Source organism: Bufo gargarizans, chromosome 6 (genome assembly GCF_014858855.1).
Source record: "Bufo gargarizans isolate SCDJY-AF-19 chromosome 6, ASM1485885v1, whole genome shotgun sequence".
Classification (NCBI taxonomy): Eukaryota; Metazoa; Chordata; class Amphibia; order Anura; family Bufonidae; genus Bufo; species Bufo gargarizans.
In genome coordinates, this window is record NC_058085.1 from 138,227,970 (window position 1) to 138,234,744 (window position 6,775).

Genomic DNA, 6,775 nt, shown 5'->3' on the forward strand with positions numbered 1-6,775 from the left:
AGGTTCCCTCTCTGGGGCACATAGTTATATTTTGGTCATTGTAGACCAAGTTATAAACCTTAAGATTACCCCGCCCCCTTTGTGGGCGGGACTTTCTTTTTGGCGCCAAAACGACCTATTTAAACTTGGTGAAGCTCCAAGTTCAGTCTCCTGGAGCGCAGCTTGCTGTCAACCTTGAGTGTGGTTTGGTGTTTGGTGCTAGAGAGTCTTGCTACCTCTGTGCTGAAAATCGTTATTTCTATAAAAAAGCTTGTTAGGATCTTCTGGGTAAAGATCCTGAAACTTGCGATTAAGCTTTGTTTCCTTGAATTTTGCTAAATTCATGTTTCTTTAATTTTCAGCCATGTCGTCGACCGGTGACGGAGAGCGAGACCCCGGCAGGAAATCCGCGGGCAAGAGGCGTCATCTGCAGTGCCATGACTGCCAGATTGTCCTGGAGGACTCTTACGACTTCTCCCGCTGCCCACCCTGTAGGGCCAAGTCAATCCCCCAGTTGGAGCCATCTGTCCACGACGTGGTTGATTGGGTGAAGGGATACATGGAGTCCAACATGACCCAGGTCAACGCCTCCATCCAGGAATTGAAGAATGCCCTGGTCGCCAAGCGTCATCGTCCCTCCTCCCCCCATCGTGCGATGGAGGTCTCGGGGGGTCAGGAGGCGAGGGAAGGTTCCGCCTCCTCCTCGGACGAGGAGGATGGATTTTCCTATTTTTTCCCGCTGGAGAAGGCCCAGCGGCTACTAAAGTCCGTCCGGTCGGGGGACCAGGACGTTGACCCGGGGGAAGCCTCATCCTCTGCCTCTAGGGGGCCTAGGGCCTTTAAAGCGGATGATTCTCTCCTATCTCTGATGAAAACAGAGTGGAGAAAGCCAGAAAAGGGTCCAGTGTTGACCAAAAGGTTCAAGGCCGTGTTCCCGGTCAGGGAGGATCAGGTATCTTCCTGGGGGCCTGTCCCGAAGGTGGACATGGCAATTGCAAAATTATCCAGGAGGACCCTGATCCCTTCAGACGACGGGTCAAGTTTGTTGGATCCGATGGACCGGAAGGCGGACTGCGCCCTTAGGCGCGCCTATTCCTCCGCCTCCGCCTCAGTCGCGATTGCGTCGTCCGAAGTGGCGAATTTTCTGAAAACAAGGTTCTCCCAAATTGAGTCTGACCTGGACCATGGGGTCTCTAGGGACGACATTCTGGCCTCATGCAAGACGGCCAGCCTTGCCATTGATTACTTGTGCGACGCAGTTCCACAACAACTGAAGCTGGCATCTACGTCTATGGCCCTTTCAACCGCGGGCAGGCGTCCGCTTTGGTTGAAACCCTGGAAGGCCGATACGACCTCAAAGCACAATCTTTGTGCCATGGCGTACGAACCCGGCAAACTTTTTGGTGCAGAGCTGGACCAAATAATGGAGGGGCTGTCGGACAAGAAGGGCAAGTCCCTTCCCCAGCAGTCCTTTCGTGGTCGGGGCAAGGGGTATGGTTCCAGAGCGGAACCGCAACCCAGACCCCAGAGGAATTGGGGTTCCCGTAGAGGAGGGAAATCCTCTCTGGGTTCTAGACCCCCCAAGAAGTCCTCGGCGCTCTGATTGCGGGCCTCCTCGAGGCTCTTGGTATTTAGCCGGTCTGACTGGAAATCTCGGGCTCCCTTCTCCCCACATTCCCGTAGGCGGTCGCCTACAACATTTTCTACCTTGTTGGCAGGATCATATCCAGGACAGTTGGGTCCTGCGTGTAATTTCTCAGGGCTACCTGGTAGACTTGAGCAGTCGGCCTCTGGACAAATTTGTCCAGACAAGGCTTCTTCCCAGCAACAAGCAGAAGATTCTAGAAAGTTACGTACTAGAATACTTCCAGAAGGGGGCCTTAGAAGAGGTTCCTCTCCAAGAGAGGGGAACAGGTATCTACTCCCCAGTTTTCCTGGTACCCAAGAGTACCGGAGGGTGGAGAATGATTATAGATCTGAGGTTCTTCAACCGTTTCATAAGACAAAAGAAGTTCCGTATGGAAACTATCCAGTCAGTGACCAATCTTCTTATGCCGGGAGATTTCTTGGCAACCTTGGACCTCAAGGATGCTTATCTCCATATTCCCATCCATCCTGGGTCCAGAAGATTCTTAAGGATCGCGGTAAACATCGGGGGGGTCCTAAAGCATTTTCAGTTTGTGGCCCTCCCGTTTGGGATTTCTTCAGCCCCACACACTTTCACCAAAGTGGTGGTCTCTGTGGTGGCCGCACTAAGACTTCAAGGCTTGAGCATAGTTCCATACCTGGACGACTGGCTCCTCAGAGCTCCTTCCCAAGCGATCCTGTCCCAACACATCCAACAGGCTGTTACATTCCTACATCAGTTAGGATGGATAATCAATTGGGACAAATCCCAACTTCAACCAGCCACCTCAGTAAGGTTCCTGGGGTTCATGGTGGATTCAGTCAGGATGACGATTCATCTCACTCCCGAAAGAAAGCAATCCGTACAACAGACAGCCCATTCCCTCTCTGTACCAAAACAGGTAACGATTCGAACGTGGATGAGGATGTTGGGACTAATGTCTTCAACCGCAGAGGCGGTGCCTTGGGCATTATGGCATCTACGTCTGCTCCAGTCGGAAGTATTAGCCAAGTGGAATCACAGTCCGGTAGGACTCAATTCCGTGCTCTCCCTGCCTTACAAAGTCCGATCCTCTCTGAGGTGGTGGTCCCACCTCATGGACGGCAAGTCCCTGATCCAGCCCTCTTGGATCATACTTACTTCAGACGCATCCCTAGTAGGCTGGGGTGCGCATCTTCAGGACAAGACAGTCCAGGGAACTTGGACACCTCAGGAGAGGTTATTGTCATCGAATCTCCTGGAGATCAGAGCAATCAGGCTAGCTCTTTTTCATTTTGCTCCCATCATTCGAGGGAAGGCAGTGAAGGTACAGTCAGACAGCATGACCGCTGTGTTGTATATCAACAAGCAGGGAGGCACGAGGTCACAAAGTCTCCTGAGAGAGATAGGGGTGATCTTGGATTGGGCAGAACTGAACCTCACCCACTTATCAGCCGTTCACATTCGCGGAGTTCACAATGTGATTGCGGATCGCCTGAGCCGAGGTCTTCCAACCGGAGAATGGTCACTTCATCCAGAGGTCTTCAAGGAGATAACACTCAGGTGGGGCATGCCAGAGATCGATCTCATGGCAACGAGGTTCAGCACCAAGGTGGAGAGGTATTGCTCCCTTTACAGGGAGGACAACCCGATGGCAATAGATGCACTGTCAATCCCATGGAGGTTCAGGCTGGCCTACATCTTCCCTCCAATTTCCTTGATACCAAGGGTCTTGATGAAAATCAGGCAGGACCAAGCGTCAGTTATCGCCATTATCCCATACTGGCCGAAAAGAGCTTGGTTTACCCAACTCCTACAGATGAGTCGGGGTCAATTTCTGAGGCTTCCCCCAGAGAGAGTACTGGTGTCGGGGGGCACCCAGGTCTCCTCAAATGTTCAACCTGACAGCCTGGAGGTTGATCAGCCCCTTCCAAGGATAGAAGGGCTATCGGGGTCGGTCTTGAGAACCCTGGAGCACTCCAGATCAGAAGCTACCAACAAGGCCTACTCCAGAATCTGGAAGATTTTTTCGTCCTGGTGTTCTAGGCATCAGCAAACATCCGCTGAAGCTTCCATCCCGATGATCCTACAGTTTCTACAGGACGGTCTGGACAGGGGGCTATCACCCGCTACCCTTAAAGTGCAGATCTCAGCAATCTCTGCTTGTCTCAACAGAGCTGTTTCTCAAGACCCCCTTATCAAGAGATTCCTGAAGGGAGCCTCAAGATTAAAGCCTACAGTAATCAGACCCATCCCTGTTTGGGATTTATCGGTCGTGCTCAGGGGGTTATCATCTCCCCCCTTTGAGCCCCTAGAGGAGGCGGGATTCAGGTTCCTAACCTGGAAGATCACCTTCTTGTTGGCTGTTACCTCTGCAAAGCGAGTTGGGGAACTCCAGGCTTTTTCTGCCTTTGAGCCTTATACAAAGTTCCTGCAGGATCGGGTACTCCTCAAATTTTTACCTACCTTCATCCCAAAGGTGCCTGCCTTTGACAATATTAACCAGGTGATCTCCCTACCAACATTGGCTCCATCCCCCTCCTCTGAGGAAAGAGGGCTCCATACCCTCGACATTGCGAGATGTCTTAGGATTTACCTGGAACGCTCCAAGGTATTTAGGAAGGATGAAAACCTCCTTATCCTTTTTTCCGATACCCATAAGGGGAGGAAAGCCTCTAAGCCCTCCATCAGTCGCTGGATTAAAGAGGCAATTCGGGAGTCTTATATGTCTCAGGGCTCGGAGCCCCCTGAATTTGTAAGGGCCCACTCTACTCGAGCAGTGGCCACTTCTTTTGCAGAGAGAAGCTCGATCCCATTGGATGTGATCTGTAAGTCAGCTTCTTGGAGTTCTCACTCCACTTTTATCTCACACTATAGAGTGGATACTAGAATACATGGTTATTCCTCATTTGGCCGGACAGTGTTATCTTCCGCCAGGCATGAGGACCCTCCCATGGGGGTTTCTACTTGCTAAATCCCCATCTGTGCCACTGGTTAGGACGTAAGGGAATCGTTAATTTCTAACGATAATTTGTTTTCCCTTAGTCCTAACAGTGGCACACAAATTCCCCCCCTTGTTTATTATTATTTTTTTGTCTACTTGTTATTACACAATAGCATGAGGGCTACGCCCCTCTTTATTGGGGGCAGGGAGGGCGTGTGCATGCCAGTGTTTTTTTTATTTGTTCATTAAAACTTCCACCTGTCCTAACCAGTCCACAGGGGCAGAATACCCCCCATCTGCGCCACTGTTAGGACTAAGGGAAAACAAATTATCGTTAGAAATTAACGATTCATTCTTGCACAACCTCTTTAAATCAAGAGGAATGAGGAGGAATAGGAAAATGTGAATGGGAATGCAGGGGTTTTCCAGAACGCACATGAATGGGTCCGCGATCCGCAAGATATGACCAAAGATAGGACAGATCGGAAGCCCAGGGAAACACTACGAAGCGCTTCCGTGGGATTTCAGGTCCGTTACTCTGTACCGAAAAAGCTAAGACATGTCCTATCTTTTGTCGTATTTTGTGGACCCATTCAAGTCGAAGGACCCACATCTGCACCAGGAGTGCACACGGCTGGTGCCCGTGCATTGTGGACCACATCATGGGCACGGAGAACGTATAATTGTGTGAATGAGCCCTTATTTGACATCAGTGGTTTGGTCATTTTTTGAGTTTTGCAGGTTCTTTTTTTTGTTTGTTAATAAAAGTAATTTATTCCTGTAATTTCTTAAATAAAATACAGGCAGAATGATACCTTGGAACCGAACCTGAGTTCGGGAAATTGTTTTTTACAGTATAAGGCCTCATGCACACAACCGCCTGGCAGCAGGGGGCAGTCATGTACACAGTTCTTTTTTTCTTCTTTAGTATATTCTAACCTGAAGCATCCCCATCACCATGGGAACGCCTCTGTGTTAGAATGTACTGTCGGATCGGAGTTTTCAGGAAGTGAAAACTCAGCTCTGAAAAAGCTTTTATGCAGACGGATCCGTCTGTGTAAAAGTAGCCTACGGCCACGGACCACTGACGCGGATGCCAATCTTGTGTGCATCCGTGTTTTTTCACGAACCCATTGACTTGAATGGGTCCGTGAACCGTTGTCCGTCAAAAAAATAGGACAGGTCATATTTTTTTGACAGACAGGAAACACGGATGCGGCTGCAAAACGGTGCATTGAAAGTCAATGGGTCCCCGAAAAAAAACGGCACAACGGCCACGGATGCACACAACGGTCGTGTGCATGAGGCCTAAATCAATTTCTGAAGTTATTATGCGAAGTCTCACGAGACTTCGTGAAGCAATAATTTGAGCTCATTGGAGCCAATACATTCTAATACTGTACGGAGCTCCTGCTCCGTACAGTATTAGAACAAAGTTTTATGCAAATCGACTTCGGATGTTTCATCCAAAGTCGATTCGCTCATCCCTAGTGACAGTGAAAGAAAATGTCTTTCCTGACTGACGGACTGTCTGTATGGAATCGCACATGTGCCATCTCCTCTCTCTGTTCCTGCTCGCCATAGACATAGCGGCAGTGAGCAGGAAGAGAGAAGAGAGATGGCATGCGCGCGCCTTGCATTCATACAGCTGATCGGCGGGTGTGGTGGGTTTCGGACCCCCACCCATCTGATATTAATGACCTGAGGATAGGTCATCAATATTAAAAGTCCAGAGAACCCCTCTAATGTGCCCGTAAAAATGAAATATCGCCGTTCTGCTGGTTATGGGATGTTCTGTCAGGTTACTGTGAGCCTGGCATTTTATTGGACAGCAGAGGTCGCAATAACGCCTATACAAGCCTCTATGACGCTTGTTCAGCTGATTTTGCTCCCACATTCATCTGCCTGTTCCTGAAATGACCAATAACAAAGCTCCTTACAGCAAGGAGCTTTGTTATTGGTTGGGTATTGGTGCGCCAGAGCGATACAGGTCAGATCGGGCAGCGGAAGCCGGCGGGAGCTGGAAGGAGGAGGGGCCAGCTCCTAGGGGTAGTTGTAGTAAGGAGAGCAGGGCGTGCTGCCCAAGGACCCCGGGAAACATGACAGGGCCGCTGGAGAGCTAAGGAGCCGCGGACTCGCGTGACTGATCTGAGAGAAGAGCTTCCCCCGGGCCTGTGAACCCCCCGGCCGTGTTGTGGCAGTGAAAAGCACGGCCTGTCAGTCTTCAAGTAAGTGATTCCCCCCTC